Consider the following 18,569-nt stretch of genomic DNA (forward strand, 5'->3'; position numbering starts at 1 on the left):
TGTTTATTCGGATTTCAATATGCTTACCATTTTCTGCAGAGGATGCTTTTAGACAACAGGCTTGAGCAATGGAAACTTGATCAAACTAAAAGGGCCGACAGCTACCACCAAGCTGAAGGCAAATAGGCCCATTAACTAGCCCACCTCAAAATAGCCATAGGCCCTAACTAACCAATGGGGTACTTAAAACCAGGCACAGTTACCAATTAGGGAAAATTCCCTATGTTCCCATACTCTCTCCCTCCACCCTGTAACTGGGACCCCTCACCACCGCCTGCTAGCAGGCCGTATCTGCTTTGCCGTCTTGCCCACCACTCCCTTGTGGTGTATTCAATAAAATTCTATCTTCTTTGTTCTGCCTTGGGTGAATTATTTCAGTCCCCGATCACTGGTCTCCATCTGGTGGGGTTGCCCCACATTTGATGGCCCCCATCCCATCAGGAAATCTCCACATTTTCTTCACTCATTTGTCTTTTTCACACTTTACTTTTTCCTTCTGGAAGCATATTCTTTATTCTGTAACTCCCCCCTCCCCCCTGCAAAAAGCTTTATTGTTTGCATTTGGTTTGGGGCTTGAGAGGGCTCCAGGGTGGCTAAAAAGCTGCCTGGTGGCTGGAGGGACAGGCTTAGGCAGAAGCCCTGGAAGCGGTGTGGGAGGGGATGATGCCAGAAGGGCCCCTCCTGGGCTATTGGACCCCAGAGGCTCCTAGATCTGCTTGAGGGTGAGCTTTTGGAAGAGATACTCACCCAGCCCAGCCTGGTGGCCAGCCAGCCTGCGGTTAGCCAGGTGGTCGCTGTCCTCTGGATGACTTTCACCTCCTTATCAGGAAGTGGTTCTCCAGGAAGTCACAGAGATGGGGGTCTTCATGAACAGAGCCAAGGGCATGGCAAAGGGGCTGCTTCAGGTTCCTTTCCAGGACTGTGGCACTTTCCACAGCGTTCAGGGTTTTATCCTACTTTTCCTGGGATGGAGTCTGCACATTCCTGAGGAGGACACCCCTTCTGCCACCACCCCACCACCCCTCCTCCACCCCTCCCCCACCCCCCCCCGCCCCCCTGCCCTGCCTCGCCCCCCTGCCCTGCCTCACCCCCCATGCTGCTTTTGCATCTTCAAGAGATGCTGAGCGCCCTTCCACTTCTCCTCAGCCAGAGGACATCCAAGAAGCTGCCTCTGAAGGTTGCCACTGGAACGAAGGTTAGAGGGTGGTGGGATGCTGATGGAACGGGGTGTCCCAGGCAGGGTCTGTTCCGTCCAAGCACTGTTGAAGCAATAGGCAGATCCCAGGACCTCTGGGTGCACTGCTATCCTGAAACATATTTTTTAAAAATTTAGTGGAAGTATCTTAATTGTAAGTTGTCATTTTTTTAAACTGAAAAGGTATAATTTCATTCTGTTTTGAAAGTTAGTTTTCTGTTTATAAACTTCTAAATGATGAGTTATTATCTATCAGCATCTTGAAAATATAATTCTAGATTGTGTTGTTACTGAGAAGTCAAATGTCAGTCTCATACTCCTTCCTGTGTAGCTTCTCTTTTTTCTTGAACTGGACTTCAAAAATTTCTGTTTCTTTGTTACATGTAGTCATACTGTGCTACAATGTTTAGAAAAATGTTCTCTTGAGAGTTCATTTGGCTTGTTGAATCTGTGTCTTAGGACATTTAGTCAGTTCTGAATATTTCTCAACTATTCTCTCTTCAAATATTTTCTCTGCTCTATTCTGTCCTCCCATGGAGTGCCACTTTAAGGTAGGTCAGATGTGCCCACCTCCATTCTTCATATCTCATCCATTTAGTGATTGCTAACACCATTTCTCCCTCCCTTCTCTCTTAGCTAAGGAAACCAGCTTTAGAGATAGAAGAGAAGTTTTCTGAGCAAACATAAAGGCAAAGATTTATTATTTGGAATCTCCACATTCTTGTATGATGTATAGTATTTTTGCCATATGTTTCCTCTTCTTGATGGGTGTTTCCGAATCTGTTTATGATGAAGTTCAGGTAATCAGACAGTGCAAATACTTTTATATCTATTTTACTTTAATCTGTTAATTCCCTTGCATCATATTTTTAGCAATTCTTAGTCCCAGACTTGTCTAACTTTGGTGGTTTCTGTACTCCTAGTTAGATGAAGCTCATAGACTTTCTTTGCTTGCTCAGATTAAAAGTGATTATCTCATCTGCCCAGAAGGGTCAGTGAATTAGGCTCAGGAGCACCTTTGAATGACAAAGTGTCATTTCCTTTGTGTGTCATTAAGTTAGCTTTCTAGATCTTTGTATTTTGCAATCATGTGCAACTATGTATTGATGAAAGTTCAATGTTTAGGAAGGCCCTAGAGAATTAGGAAGAATGAATTGACTGTCATCAACATGTACAAAGAATTCTATTTTTAATGGCCTTTGGTGGGGGGATGGTGTATTTAATATATCCCTATGTTCTTAAAGGATAATAAAACTGGGTTCTTTACTTTTTGTTTTGGTAACTTTTGAAGGTAGTCAACCCATATTATATAAGGGGGCAAGACTAAATGAGTTAGCAAGACTTTAATTAAGATGAACAGGCATTGCACTTTGGAAAACAGTGTGGAGATTCCTTAAGAAATTAAAAATAGAGCTCCCATAGGACCCTGAAATTGCACTACTGGCTATTTACTACACAGATACTGATGTAGTGGAAAGAAGGGGCATCTGTACCCCAATGTTCATAGCAGCAATGGCCACAGTCACCAAACTGTGGAAAGAGCCAAGATGCTCTTCAACAGACAAATGGGTAAAGAAGATATGGCCCATATATACAATGGAGTATTATGCCTCCATCAGAAAGGATGAATACTCAACTTTTGTATCAACATGGACGGGACTGGAAGAGATTATGTTGAGTGAAATAAGTCAAGCAGGGAGAGTCAAGTATCTTATGGTTTCACTTACTTGTGGCACATAAGAAATAACATGGAAGACATTGGGAGATGGAGAGGAGAAGTGAGATGGGGGAAATCAAAGGGGAAGAAAAACCATGAGAGACTATGGACTCTGAGAAACAAACTGAGGGTTTTGGAGGGAAGGGGGATGGAGGGTTAGGTGAGCCTGGTGGTGGGTATTAAGGAGGGCACATATTGCATGGAGCACTGGGAGTGGTGCATAAAAAATGAATGCTGGAACACTGAAAAGAAATAGAATAAAATAAAATGGAAAAAAAATGAATAGGCATTGAAAGAAAGAAGGCCTGTGCATTTTGAAAAGATCCCCTGTTATTGGCTAGTGAGGGCCATGAGAATGCATGTTTTACCATTTATTTACTAGTTTTGGTATCTTAAATTTTGACTTATTGTTATTAATTTTTTTTTTTTTGCTGGTTTTGTAGGCCAACAATTACACATTATTTTAATTTTTATTTATTTTACAATGAGTAAAATTAAACATCATTTACAGATAATTATTATAGTATTTCAAAGTATAAGAAACATGATAGCTGCATACTTTAGAAACAGATATGAGAGTACCTGCTTTATATCATTAATGTATGGGTTATTTTTAGGTGCTGAAGTTAGTAGAAGGAACAACTCAATCTAAAAATCATGGAATGCTTCATGAAGGATATAGTACTTGAGAGATGAAGATTTATGATCTTTATACTTGGTTCAGGGTTCTGAATCTCCTGACATACACTAGTAATTAGGGTTAGAATTTTTAATCAGAGCAGTTAGTGAACTCAGTTTGTTCAGAGTGGGAAAGAGACTATAGTGAAAAATTTGATGTAGGAAGTAGCCATGTGTGCTCCAGAATCTGTATCCAGCAAGTTAGCCAGCGGGGCCTGACAGGTTCCAGATAATCTGTAAAGTCTTAAGTAGCCTTGACCATGGGCTACATTCATTTAAAGGAGTCAACCTATGGAATTAAGACTGGCTAGGAAGGATGGAGTTTTCCCAATTGACATTGTGCAATTGCTTCAATGTCTTTAAGAAGACAAGCGAAGTGGAGGAGATGGGAAGGGGTTTAGTCTGCCAACAGAGTAATGGTGGGCATAGAGAAGTCCCCTCTGCTTGAGCAGGGTGAGAGGTTTTTCAGTTGGAAATAGTACTTCTCTTGTCTGTTTTGATGTATAGAAAATAATTCAAATAAGAGTCAGAGGACCAAATTCCCTAAATTTGAAATGTTGTTCTTGAAGTGACTAGTCAGACTGCTCATAAACACTCAGATTTGGGGCATGACTGAATGTTAATTTAAAGGAATGGGGGTCAAGGCGAATGATTATTTACCATTCTCTGTGTATCTCTTGTACATCTAGAGTTTCTATTTGCATATCTGTTTGAATACAATGTTTGATCTTCTGATTACAGTTACCCTGTAGTTGTATTCTTCCTTTCACAGGGAAGGGGGCAGCAGAGCAGGAAAAGAGAGCATTCCCAGGTAGGTATAGGCAGGTAGGACCACACAATTAGATGTTTCCTAACTGCCAAACTGAATTGGAAGAAATCAATCAGAGAGGGAGCAAAAACCATGAGAGACTCTTGACTCCAGGAAACAAGCTGAGAGTTTCAGAAAGGGAGGTGGAAAGGGGGGAAGGGGTAACTGGGTGATGAGAATTAAGGAGGGCACTAGGTGTTACACACAAGTAATGAATCATTGAATATTATACCAAAAACTAATGATGTATTACGTGTTGGCTAATTGAATTTAAATAAATTAGAAAAACCACTTTGAACATTTACCATCAAGGCGGGTTAGCAAGTAGAAAAAGAAATACAAACAAAACATTTTCTATGCTTAAGGGAACTGAGTGCAGTTCTTAGGTCATAGGGCAATGCCAGCCTTAAGTCAATTCTACATACCTTTCCATCCTTTGTGGGACTTTTGAAAGCCCTGGTTAAACACTTTTCTTTCAGCTTTTTTCAAGGAGAGGCTGAACTTGTTGGTCAGAGTAATATTTGTAGTCAAATTTCTGACATCCAGAATGAGGTAAAGGGTAAGCAACTTCTTTTATAGAATGCTCCCTTGCACGAGGTTTATTCCTTTGTGTGTTTATTCCTTTTTAAAAAATGGTTTACTTATTTATTTGAGAGAGAGAGAGAGTGCATGTGAGTGAGGGGAGGGGCAGAAGGGAGAGGAACAATCAGACTCCCTGCTGAGTATGGAGCCCTACATGTGGGTCCACAAGAGGCTTGATGCGGGGCTTGATCCCAGGACCCTGAGATCATGACCTGAGCCAAAATCAAGAGTTGGAAGCCGCTCCTTGTGTCTGTTAAACTTTAAGGCATCACCATCATACGTGATTCACCCATTCTGCTGATAGAAGCAAACCTGGTTAGGAAAATAGTTTTTTTTGGTAGCACTGTTATGTAATGAGAAGAACAATAATATATTTTAGTTTTTTTCCCCCCCAGTTTGTGTATTGCTCTCTTCACCACTCTATTCCATTAAGTTTTATCTCTCTCTCTTTTTAATTTCAATAAACTTTTCCTTATCTGCTCCTACCTATTCTATTATCTCTTTTCTACCTCTATCCATCTAAGGATTCATTCCTTTTATTTATTTAGATCTAGTTTCCCCTTCTTCTTTAAAACTCTATCTCAGGAGGGGTGCCTGGGTGGCTCAGTGGGTTAAGCCTCTGTCTTTGGCTCAGGTCATTGTCTCAGGATCCTGGGATCAAGCCCAACATCGGGCTCTCTGCTCAGCAGGGAGCCTGCTTCCCCCTCTCCCTCTGCCTGCCTCTCTGCCTACTTGTGATCTCTATCTCTCTCTGTGTCAAATAAATAACAAAACAAAACAACAACTCTATCTCAGGAAACACCCCCGGAGTCTGTGTTGCTATTATTGACCTGCTGACATTGTTCTTGATCAAAAGTCTGACTTGTAGTTTCATTTACATTGTTGAAGATTTATTACCTACTAATTGATCTGGGAGGTGAAGTTATTCTTCAGATGGAAGACCGAAATATGGCTGGTGAAAAGCCTCTCATGGAGGGGAAAAAAGCAAACAAAACAACATGGAGTTCTTACTTGTTCATTTCTAGAGCGGTGTAGGAGCGATATGTAAATAGTGGAGCTATTTATATCAGCTGTCACTCTGCTTTCCCCAACAAGTAACTCTGCAGCAACTTTAAACAACTCTGCCGGCGTCTATTTGTATGGGTGATAACTGTAAAACATTTTCAGTGTCAAGAACTATACATTTTAATGCCATGTTTCATTTTAATGGAGTTTGAAGCTTTGAGAACGGTTCTGATGGAAATCTTCAATCGGCCCTGAATCCACTGTTACATTAAACAGTTAAAGGAAAAAAACAACAAATACATTGTTGTCTCAGCAGATACATAATCATATGCACAACCAATTTGTAACTGAGAATAAAAGAAGAAAAATAACTTTAATGTTTTAGAACTGATTGGGCATATTTCCCATTGGATATAGGATTTTTTTTTCTGAGTTAAAAAATGCAAGCATTTGGAGTATTTAAAGCAAGTATGCTGTTGTTTTGCTAAATATTTGTTAAAACATTTATTTTGCTTTCCTGGAAACATCCCTTGCTCTGGGCTATGTGATCCTTTTCAAAGTTTCTTTAAGTAAACATTTTTATTGAGTTCATGGATCCTATGCTTGAGAACATATGTTTTTACAGTTTTAAACTGATTCATTTCTTTTCCTATCTTTTACATTTTTTACTATATTTAAAAATCCAAATCACATGGCGTTAGCTCACTGAATATGTATCTAGAGATAATGAAATATAAAAATTAGATATTTAATTCTTTGGTCTACTGTATTAAAAACTTTATAAATAGTTTTTGTTTCCATTATACAATTCAGTATTAGAAAAACTGATATGTTTGATAATCATTTGGTTTGCTTTTGTTTCCATTCTACATTAGGTATTATAAAAATATTGATACTATGCTTGTATGAGAAAAAAAAACTCTCTTTTTATTATCAGGACCAGGGATCCTGGTTTAATTCATTTTCAACATGCACAATACAAAAAAGAACAATTCTGTCCCTTCGAAAGTCATACTGTGCAGTTGATGTTATGTCTTGAGAAACCCACAGGCTTCAGCATAGAGAATAGATATAAAACTGTAATTCTGTGAAGCTGGATAGCAAGATTCTAGCCCTAAATCCTTCCTCTGGGGCTTATTTTACTTCTCTGGATCACATTCCCCTAATTGGTAAAATTGGAAGCCATGTTTTTAATTTGCAGGGTTTTGACTATAAGATGAGGTAATCAATGACAAATGCTTTGCAGCACATGGGTCTTTCCTAATGTGGCAATCATGATTGTCTTTAATTTGCAACTCTTCACACAGTAGCCCTTCTGTGACCTATAAAACCCATGTGAAATTAAAAACTGATAACCAGACGCAGAAGCCCTTATTCTAGCCAACACGCTCACCTGTCAGTGATGCTAGTGGTTTATTTCAACTCGCCTTTTGTCACTGGATTCAAATATACTGTCAAGATGTAGAGACTGACTCATCTTACAATACCACCATAAGGCATAACCAATAAAAATTTCCTTTGTTTAGAAAAATCACAAAAGACATAATAAATGCTATACAACCTCCCCAGCATACCCTCTGGGATTAATGCATTCATTATTATCCAAATAACGCACTGACTTTGGGACAGCATAAGCAAATGTAATTTTCCTGCTCACTTTTCCCATCAAAATGCTCTTGTTTCTGGAAGTAGTTCATTGAGGTGTGCTTCATTGTACATGTGCAAACTCCATTGCACATGTGCAAACTCCATTGCTTAACCTTTTCATAAACCCAGAGAATTCACGAACATGTAGTCCCTAATTACTCCCTGCCACAGGAACAAAACCAGAAGGCAAGAACACAAGCTAAATGGTGTTTAGAGAACTTTTTTTTTTTTTTAATTCAAAATGACCTCTGATCATGGGGAGAAAAGCAAAATCTTACATGAAATACCTCAGAGTATCAATCTGCAATAAGGCAAGGTCATTGGAAAGTCAAATGGATGCACAGACCAACATTGTAAGTCTCCAAAAGAGCTAGGTGAGAAATTGTATTATTCAGACTCTTATTGGAGTTCTTAGATGTGTTTGAGTTCAGGGGAAGCGCTTTGTCCCCATCCTGCATCCACTGCCAAGTGGAACTCAACAACTTGCCTTGACCTCTTTGCCCACACCCCTGCCCAAAGCAGACACAATGCCACTAGTCATTAGCAAGTTAATTAAATTCTACTAAAGGTTGAATGAGGAGTAGGAGAGAGTATTTCAGACAGTGGAAGAGTATGAGCAAAGGAGAAATGGGAGTATTCAAGGAAATGAATGGAGGCAAGTATGGCTGGGTCACAGAAAATAAGTAGGATCATGGTGTCAGATGAAGCTGGAGATGGGGAAGGTGCCGGTCTTGGCAGGTCCTCAGAGGTCAGATTAAGGATTTTGGACTTTAAATCCTTTGAAGGTTTTTAACCTGGCATAGAGAAAATGGATGCCACCCGCCTTTCTATTTTCTAGCAATAGTTCTGAATAGAATTAGAGAATGGATTGAAGCGAGGGGGATAGGACAAGTGGGGATGGACAAATAATGAGAAAGCCCCGCATTCGTCCACTTTTGACATAATGGGAGCTTGCACCCGAGTGGTGACAGATGAGATGAAGGGAAGTGAATACTTGTGAGAGTTCACTGGGTTTGATAGGAAAGTGAGGAAGGGAGGTTTTAGAGATGGCTGGTAGGTCAGAAGCTTGCATGATAGGATGAAAGAAGGTGTCATGGAGATACTGGAAGTAGATACAATTTGGGAGGACAGGGTTTCTTATTTTACATACTGATTTGGAGATGCATTTGAGGAATATATATGGCGATTGACTAGATGAGCCTGGAATTCAAAGAAGAGGTCTAAGTTAGACATAAAATTTGGAGTCATATCCATACAGTTGCTTTGTTGTTCTTAACCTTTTTTTTCCTTTTCTTTTCTTTTTTTTTTTTTAGATTTTATTTTTAAGTAATCTCTACCTGCAAGGTGGGGCTCCAACTCACAACCCTGAGATCAAGAGTCACATGCTATGCTGACTGAGCCAGCCAGGTGCCTCATTGTTGTTAACTTTTTAAACAAGAGATTTATTGAAATAGCATACACATACTATGCAATTCATCCATTTGAAGTGTATAAATAATTCCATGATTTTTAATGTATCACAAATATACTCAACCACCACCAGAGTCTATTTTAAAACATTTTCATCCTTCCAAAAGGAAAATTTGCATGCTTTAACTGTCACCCCGGCCTTTCCTCAACCCCAGGCCCCAAGAAACTACAGATTTAATTTTTGCTCCAGTGGGTGTCTCTGTGCTGGATGTTTCGCAGGAATGGAGATGTAGAGTATGTGGTCTTTGCACCTGGTGTCTTTCACTTAGCACACTGTCCTCAGATGAAACTTGTGTGATAGCAGGTATTAGTCCTTCATTTCATTTTATGTCTGAATAATGTCCCACTGTATGGATGCATCACATTTGCTTATCCAGTGGTCATGCAGCTACAGGTGTGATTATCTAAGAAAAGATGATGGTGTGAGAAGAAAATAGGGCTTCATGCCACACTTTAAGAATACTTTACACTCAATGGCCAGATGGCAAAGAACGAGTTTTCGAAGGACGTGGAGAGAGAACAGCCAGAATGGTAGGGGAAAACCGTGGGGATTTTGTACCTTGGGGACTAAACAGCAAGAGCATTTCAGAAGGAAGGAGAAGTTAACAGTGTCAAACATTGATGTGAAGTTCAGTGACGTGGAGACTGAAGAGTCTCTCTCAAGTTTGTGGGTGTGAAGTTCATTAATAACCTTAGCAAGTGCTATCTTGGTGGACTAAGGATGGTACACACCCTACTGGAGTGGATGGAGAAGGCAAATTGAGGACATGGGGACAGAAAATGATAGTAACAACAGCAATGTTTTATAGAAGCTTGACTGGAGAACAGCATGGAGGTTCCTCAAAAAGCTGAAAATAGAGCTACCCTATGACCCACCAATTACACTATTGGGTATTTACCCTAAAGATACAAATGTAGTGATCCAAAAGAACACGTGCACCTGAATGTTTCTAGCTGCAATGTCCACAATAGCCAAACTATGGAAAGAGCCTAGATGTCCATCAACATATGAATGGATAAAGAAGATGTGGTATAGATACACAATGGAATACCATGCAGCCATCAAAAACCCCGAAATCTTGTCATTTGCAATGACATGGATGGAACTAGAGGGTATTATGCTAAGTGAAATAAGTCAATCAGAGAAAGACAATTATCATATGATCTCACTGATATGAGGAATTTGAGATGCAGGACGGGGGGTTTACAGGGGGAAGGGAGGGAAAAATGAAACAAGATGGGATGGGTGAGAGAGACAAACCATAAGAGTCTCAATCTCAGGAAGCAAACTGAGGGTTGCTGGAGGGGAGAGGGGTGGGAGGGATGGGGTGTTTGGGTAATGGACATTGGGGACGGTATGTGCTATAGTGAGTGTTGTGAATTGTGTAAGACTGATGATTCACAGACCTGTACCCCTAAAACAAATAATACATTATATGTTAATAAAAAGGAAAAAAATAAAGAAGCTTGACTGGGAAAGACAGGAGGAAAAAAGAAAAGAAGCTTGAAACCCGAGGCTTATGTGTGGCGGAGGAAAGGCTTAAGGCATCTTAACCAAATCTGAATGATTTGATTGTGAGGAAGAAGTTAAACACAAAAGAGATCTGGATCATGTGAAATGGGTTCCCACATAAGATGGAAGAATAGACCTTCTGCAGGAAAAGAAATAATCCTTCCACCTTAATGAGAGGATAAAATGGATACAGTCCCAGATGGGTGTGTATATTTAACATTTGGAAGATGAGAGGATGCCCACTGACAGGCTTGTTTTCTATGGGAAGCAGAGGTAAGGTCATATTCTGGCTATGATGGAGGAGGTAGGGAGACAAGAGTCAAATCTTCTTCTGTAGAGAAGATTTGAAAATGTCACTGGGGATGTGGGAAGAGTAAAATAGCCAGTGGAACTTAGACTTCTGGGCAAGGCTGTGGGCTCAGTTGAGGTAGTGATTATGAATTTATAGTGGAATCAATCAACAATCAGATACTTATTGTGACTTCTTCTGGAGGTTTCCCTACACTCCTCAAAAATGGGTCGCTTCCCTCTGATCATGGCCCGTAGTCTGGAGGATGAGGTTTAGAACTTGCCCTTCCCTTCTCTATTTCTTTCCTATCCATCACCACTCATTTATTCAGAAATATTTCTTTAGTGTATGTATGTGCAAGGTTTTCCACTGCTTTGACAGCTAACCTCTTCTTCCCCTACCCCTACCTCTTTGTCCTTTCCACTAGCCTTCTCCTTTATCCTTTCACTTTCTTTTTTCCTCTGTGTTTCTCTATCTTAGGATGGGGAAGTTGGAGTTACCAGTATTTTCCCCCAGATTCTAATAGCTTTCATTCATGGAGAGATGAGTATGTTAAGCCTGGAGGTGATGTGCATTGGGACCCACAATTAGATGGGGCATGAGTAGTCTGTGAAGCCTGTGTTGCTGTAATACCCATGTAGACCTGGGATAGAATATGCAGAATGTGTTATATCTTAATGGTTTATTTATATGTTCTCCTTACTAGACTGCCAAGTTTTATGATAATTTCTGGATTTTAGTAACCACATTTGTTTGTTTAATAAATATTTATTGAACTACTATATGCCTGTGAATTACTATGCACAAGAGGGAAGGGGACAGAAATAGAGCATTGAAAACAAACAATCTTTTTTTTTTTTCCCAAGGAGCTCAGAGTCCCATAGGATAGATACACAGTTGAATGCATACATTATAATATGATGTGATTAAGGCCATAATAGAAGTATGCAGGAGAAAAGAGTTAATACAAAAGAGTGTGGATTGGTCAGAGAATATATTTGGTGAGAATTTGAGATGACTGAAATTGACCAGTTGTTTGCCAGAGAGGAAGAGATGGAGCAGGTGAGTGGGGGTAGAGTCTTAGAAGCAGATGGAACTATTAGCACCACTTAGACCTACAAAGTATGGGGAAGACTGACAGGAGAGAAAAAAGAAAACATAAGAAGGGGCCAGATTGGAAAGGTCTTTTATCCATGCTAAGTGTTTGGGCTTTATTTTATAGGCTGTAGAAAGAAGTGAAGAGCTTTAAGCAGTTAGTTTTTTTTTTTTTTTAAGATTTTATTTATTTATTTGAGAAAGAGAGCAAGGAGGGAGCGGGACAAGCAGACTCCATGCTGAGTGCAGAGCTTGATGTAGGTCTCAATCCCATGACCCAAGATCATGTCTGAGCCAAAACCAAGAATCAGACACTTAACCCACTGAGCCAGCCAGGTGCCCCTGAGTTGTCTTTAGCACAACCATTCTGAAGGTAATACGAGAGGTTATGTGGAAAGATTGAAACCTAGAATGAGGAGTTCAGTTAAGAGTTTAGACAAGAGATAAAGATGTCCTAAACTAGGTTGTGGGAGACTGTGAATGCAGAAAAAAACATAGAGTCAAGATTCATGGTGCAGAATCAGCTAGACTTGTGATTGAGCCAACATAGAGGTAGAGAGGGGAGAGAAGATGGGAAGGTGACCCCCAGATTTCTGGTCTGTGAGGCTGGTGGCTGGTGGCATCACCAATGATGACTCTGTGTACTAGGTGAGAATCAGGTGCGGACAGAGTTAAGAGATCCATTTTAGACCTGTTAACTTGGAAGATCCTCTGGAAGACCAAGGTGGAGATATGCAATAGGCAGATTTACAGAGGTCAGGAAAGAGGTCTCCATGAGGAGTACAGAATTGCAGTTTTTAACCATGAGAATAGTATAAAAATCACGAGAACAGATGAGACTGCCAAGGAAGACGTAAGAGTGAAAAGGGGAGAGACTGAAGCATAGAAGACTGAGAAATATGAATAGTTAAGGGTGTGGTAGAAGAGAAAGAGAGAACCCAGCAGCCTAAAGTGGCTAGAGAGGAAGAGGAGAAACAAAGAAGCAAGGGAAGGAGACTGAATCAATGGAAAGGGTGATGAATGTGAAAAATGGAAATGGGAAGGATTTAGTCTTGTTCATTGGTTTGAGAATTAGCATATCTCAATGTCTTTTGTAGTATAGTTTGAAAGGTGGGCATGAGGATGATAGATTGGTGTAAAAAATGATCAACCATCAGATTTTACTGGGTTGGGGAATAAATATTAAGTGAGGAAAGTAAGAAATGAAGTGTACTTTCCAATACTTTTAAGTTTTAGCACAGCCATGATAATGAAAGGGTAAAAATATTTAGTGTCCTCCATTAAGGGCTTATTAAGCTTTTTATCCTTTAAGTACTCGAGGACCAACAGGTGGGATGTATGGTATTCTTCTGTGTGCCTCTATATGTCACTACAATCACTGGTAAGTGGATATTACCAAGAGAGAAAATATTATAATAATTAAGAGCTTCCTAACATAGAAATGTCCTTCTTAGCAAGGAAGGACATTCATTATCCTAGGACATGCTAAGGAAGTCTGAGTAGCCACTTATCGATACATTGGAGAGGAAAGTTCTGTATCATATAAGGGTTTGAGAGAGAGTCTCTTTAACATGACACTCCATTCAATTATTATCTCTTGTTTATAATAGCTGATGGTGGTAATTTGAATTTAAATTAAAACTCTAGGTGACAGGCCTCTAGACTTACTGTATAATTCTCATCTTTTGTACTCTCTCGTCCTGTTAAACCTGTTTGCACTACCAGGAAACTCTATCCCATTTTGCACACACCACATCGAATGGACCGGAATGGTCTCTTCTTTCATCCATGTTAACCTCCTCTCCCTCCCAACATCCTCCTAGACTAGCCTCCATCAAGTTCCTGTCACATCGGCTGCTCTGGCCAGCTCTTCTTACTGGCATCTGCCAATCCACAGGTTAACGATAGAGCTGCCACTTGTCAGCGTGTCAGAAAATACACACGTGCTTTATATGAGTGGTTCCCTAATTTGGTAGGCAACTGCCATCCCGCGTCAGCATCCCCCGAGACCATCCAAAAATTTAACGAAGAGAAGATTGACCTTGTAAACAAAGAGCTGATAGAGAAAAGGGGTTCTAATTTATAAGATGAACAAATTTTTTTGATATGTCATGGTTCCCCATGAGGAAAAAGGCACATTCAAATCTATAAGTAATAATAATGAGGAGGGCACAGCAATGGGGATAGGATTCCTCTTTTCTCTTTATATGTATTAACTGACTCATCAATGATAGTCCCGAACTGTATCTATTCCTGTTAAATGTACACATTACCAGTAGTGTTCACAATTTATTTGAAGTGGAGCTATTATAGGTAACTTTTCTGAACAGCTGAGACCTGACCTGTGTATAAATACTGCTTTATCTTTCTGGAATGTATTATACATTAAATTGCTTTCTTCAAATGAAAGTGTTAAATATAAATTTGACATGTCACTGGTTCAGAATTAACATTATAAAATCAATTGATACACTTATCTCATTGAATTACTTATTCCATTTATGGAGCCCCCATCAGCTATCAAAAAAAAGTTGGGCTCTGAGGCTGTAGGACATAGTGCAGTGTGGGGAGGTGGGAGGGCTTGCTGGCGCTTACTGTCCAGACCTTGCCCTGATTTAAAACTTTCTATTTTAGACTACCTTTTTGTCAGTCTTCTGGTTTTAACTGTTTTCAAGAGTGCGCTCACCTCTAAGTAACCTCCTTTCCCAACTCTTTTTTTTTCTTTTTTCTTTTTTTTTGGCTAGCTTTTCTGTATACAAAATAAAAATGAACATACAGAGCAAGTGTATAAATCAAATGTAAATTTGCTATGAGTGTATTAAGGTGCTCTCCTTTGAGTAATTGCATAATTTTAGAGCACAAATGTCATCAATTTTAGCTTCTGAGAGACCACACATACATATATTACTATAGAAATAGGTTACTATAGAAATACTATAGAAATAAATACTCTCTCAAGGGAGCACAGACCGTAATTGATAATGTAGTCGCTATTGCTTCTTGTTTTCATTTGGATTGTAGAAGTATAAATAATATTTATTAAATAAGGGTTTTTGGTTTTGTACTCAAAACTTTAGGTTTTATAGCATTCTTCCATTTTTGGGGTATAGCTAATGGCTTTACTGATATAACCAAGACGGAAAAATTCTATTCACAGAATTTCAGGGAGGTTGTGCTTACTTTGATAATAAGTAGCTCCCTGAGAATAAGTAGTATTATTTTTCCCAGGCAGCTATGGGCAATGAGGAGGGTGAGGTGGAGGGGTGTGTAGTCTTTGGAATATATCCTGGAGCAAAAGGAAAGGAAGAGCCACTAATACGGCAGAAAGCTGTGAGGTACATGGTCTAAAATCCCCCTCCTCCCATTTTGCCTACAATCCTCAGGAAGCTTGTCATATTCTGAAAATTTTGTGATCAGATATTTTGTGGAATGGGACTGAGCTTCACTTCTGAGATAGAGCCCAAGGAAATAAGGTTAAGAATTTGCAGAAATCACAGAAAGGAGGTTTCTGAACTTAACAGGCCATAATATTGATTGGTCAATCCAAATTTACTTAAATTTTTAAGGGAAAGAGAGTCCCCAAATAATTGGTATGTTATATCTGAATAAGAGTTAGCATAAAAGTGAAAGGCTAAATACAAATACTGCTCACATTCTTGACAACGGTTTTTAACTGCAAGTTGGCATAAACCTGTAGGCAAGACATAGAGACAGCATTTTCTTTATGTAATATAAATACATGTGGGCTTTTTAAAAAATTACTCCCTTCAGATTGAATTGGTATTTCTGTGGGAGGGGATCTACTAGCCTTTCCTTTCTCACAACTTCTCACAGAGTCTAGTATAGTAGAGTTCAAGGGTACTTAATTAATGTCATTGATTGCCCTACTAACTGAATGACAGCAATAGTAGGTTCCCTGTTTACATGAGTGAACCCAAACATGGAAAGGAGAAAGTTATTGATAAGAGAGTTGGAAAAAAAAAAACAGAATAAAAGAATTAGTGAAAAGAAAAAGATATTGAGTACTCGAGATCTATGTAATGGACTTACATAAAAATTAGGGTGAATACCTTAATTTTGATCCACATTGTGACATGTCATTAAGGTTTCAATAAATAAAATATGCCATCCATCAAACAAAAAACAAAATTAAGCAAAATCCAAAACTCTGTGGCTTAACAGAGAAAGGGAGACATTTTAATGTGAGGCGAGCTTAGGTGTTATCCAGTGGAGGTATAAATAGAAACTAAGTCTGTGTTTCTCAAAGTAAGATTCGCAGACCATCTGTATTATAATCACATGACATAGTTGTTAGTATGAGCCCCACTCTAAAACACTAAGTCAGAATTTCTGGAAGAGAGAGCTCAAAAGCCTGCATGTTTAATCTGCACCCCAAATAATTCTGATGTACTCAAGTTTGAAATCACTGTCTTAGAATGCAGATTTCACTGTGGTTTCAGAGTTGATGGATAGGACCGATATTATACAGTGGGAGGAAATACCAAGGGAATAGTTGTAGGTAACCGGACAGGGTGATGTGGCATGAAATCAGCTTTAGAGTAAAGCAGATCAGATTTGACTAGGTGATACTTTGGGCAAGTCCTTTAATTTTCCTGATCTTCTCTTCCTTCCTGTTAAAGGCAAGAAAGAGTACTTCTGTTGGATCGTGGTCATGAATAGAGATCATTCGTGTACAGAGCCTGACACATTGTAGGCTCTGATAAGTCATGGCTCTGATCTCAAGGCCCGTGGAAGATTTCCAGGTGCTTAAAGTTTGCAACCCTAGGTGTTGGCGGGGCCTTAAGATGGCTGCCGGGTGGCAGGCTCCTGATGGAAGAAAAGATGTGGAGTGGGCTGCTACCTCCTGGCCTAAACGAAAGTGATGTTGAGTTGAATTCTGAAGATGAAGACCCATTAGAGAACTCTGGACTTAACTTACAGGAAGATAACGAAGATGGGGCCATTACGAAAACAGAGATCTCAGATTTCCAAACTGATAGACAAAAAACCTGGGGCAGAGGCAAATGTAAATGCATACAAAGAGTGCCCCTCTGGAATTCCCTTAAATATGTGGCGTAAATTTCAAGAATTGCATAAAAAACATTCTGAACAGAAAAACCTCAACTTCAGGATTCAGAAGGAAGAAAAGAAAATGCTCCAGGAAAGGTAAATTGAAGGATGAAGCAGAGTCTCATAGTGAACAGACCTCAAGTGAAACCCAGTGGAAGGAGCTTACTCAGTATTTTGGAATCAATGGTAGGCTTGACCCCCCTGTTAAAAAGAAAAAAAAAAAAAATGGACAAGTTGGGTCTTGAAAAGAGCATAGACCAGGCTGTGGAAGAGTGGAATATCAAGAAGGCTGAGGAACTCAGCAACCAGCTAGCTACTTGAGAGCTTGGTGTAAAAATTGCTAAGGAGGTTGTCTGCCACAACTTTGTAAAAGCCAAAAAGGATGCTGAAAATTCACAGGTTGCCTGAAAAAAGAAGAAGCTTGCATGGGGGTTTGAAGCAAAGAAGAGAAACCAAGAGCAACATGGGATATATGTAACTTGCCACAGTTCCTCAAGACATTTCAGTCTTGACTTGGGTTTTTGCTTGAGTCTTCAACTGCTCAATTTACTAAAAGATTTTCCTGCTTATGTCAACTATGTCAGGAAACTAGTGGAAATTGGGAAAACAAGCATAAAATTTGGGAGTTGATTATTAAATCTTTTCAGTCTTAAAAAAAAAAAGTTTGCTACCCTAGATCCCAGAAAACTGCTGGAAAGCACAGAGATCCCACATTTGAAGAAAATGTTTTGTAAACAGGTCCCCTAACCCAGTCCAAATATCGCCAATATCGTATACATGGAGGACAAATAAGATTCCATAAGAAACTCATGGTCTGAGAGAAAAGGAAATAAAATCTGTCATAGGAACATGGTAGAATAATGCATCCTTCCGACTGCTTTGCGTCAGGATATGATCAGAAAGGAAAAGTGTAATTTCCTAAAGAGTGAAAGAAATTATTTTGGCTAAATTTGATGGGCTAGAAAAGATAAATGCTGCAGATAACAAAGAAACTAAAATTATAGCTCCAAGGAAGTAGGAGACGAACATCAGGTTTTTGTTGTGTAGGTGATTAAATCTCAGAGGAGCATGACAAGAGGACCTGAAGTGAGAAGAAAAGAAATGGTAGGTAAAATCTGTAAATGCTCAGTGTCCCTGTAGCAAATTGGTGCAGTTCTGTGTTGTTTCTGAGGAAAAAACCGTTTCAGGCTTCAGGTCCTGAGAGAATAAGTTAGAGTTGTGCTATCACATCATTGCAAAGGACTTTTGGAAATGAGGAGTATATTTAATCTTTTTTCTTCTTTAATTTTCAAAGTGAGCATTTGGATATTTGGATGATTGTCAGAGGAAGATTTTAATTTTTAAATTTTTACAGCTTTTTTAAAAAATGGGGATTGGGGAGGGGCGTAGTGTCTTAGAGAATCCCAACATCATTGTTTACAGTTTATTATGTAGTTGAGGCTCCAATATTGAATGGCTATAAAGAGTCATACCAGAAATATACTGGTAGTAGTTAGATTG

The 18,569-nt window shown here is 39.4% G+C and overlaps 1 pseudogene; it reads left to right on the top strand.

Annotated features, from left to right (window-relative positions):
* Window positions 1–3,625: 3,625 nt before the first annotated feature.
* On the top strand, window positions 3,626–17,581 carry LOC125094237 (protein FAM204A-like; annotated as a pseudogene).
* Window positions 17,582–18,569: the final 988 nt, after the last annotated feature.

The sequence above is a fragment of the Lutra lutra genome, chromosome 2 (genome assembly GCF_902655055.1).
Source record: "Lutra lutra chromosome 2, mLutLut1.2, whole genome shotgun sequence".
In the NCBI taxonomy this organism is placed as follows: Eukaryota; Metazoa; Chordata; class Mammalia; order Carnivora; family Mustelidae; genus Lutra; species Lutra lutra.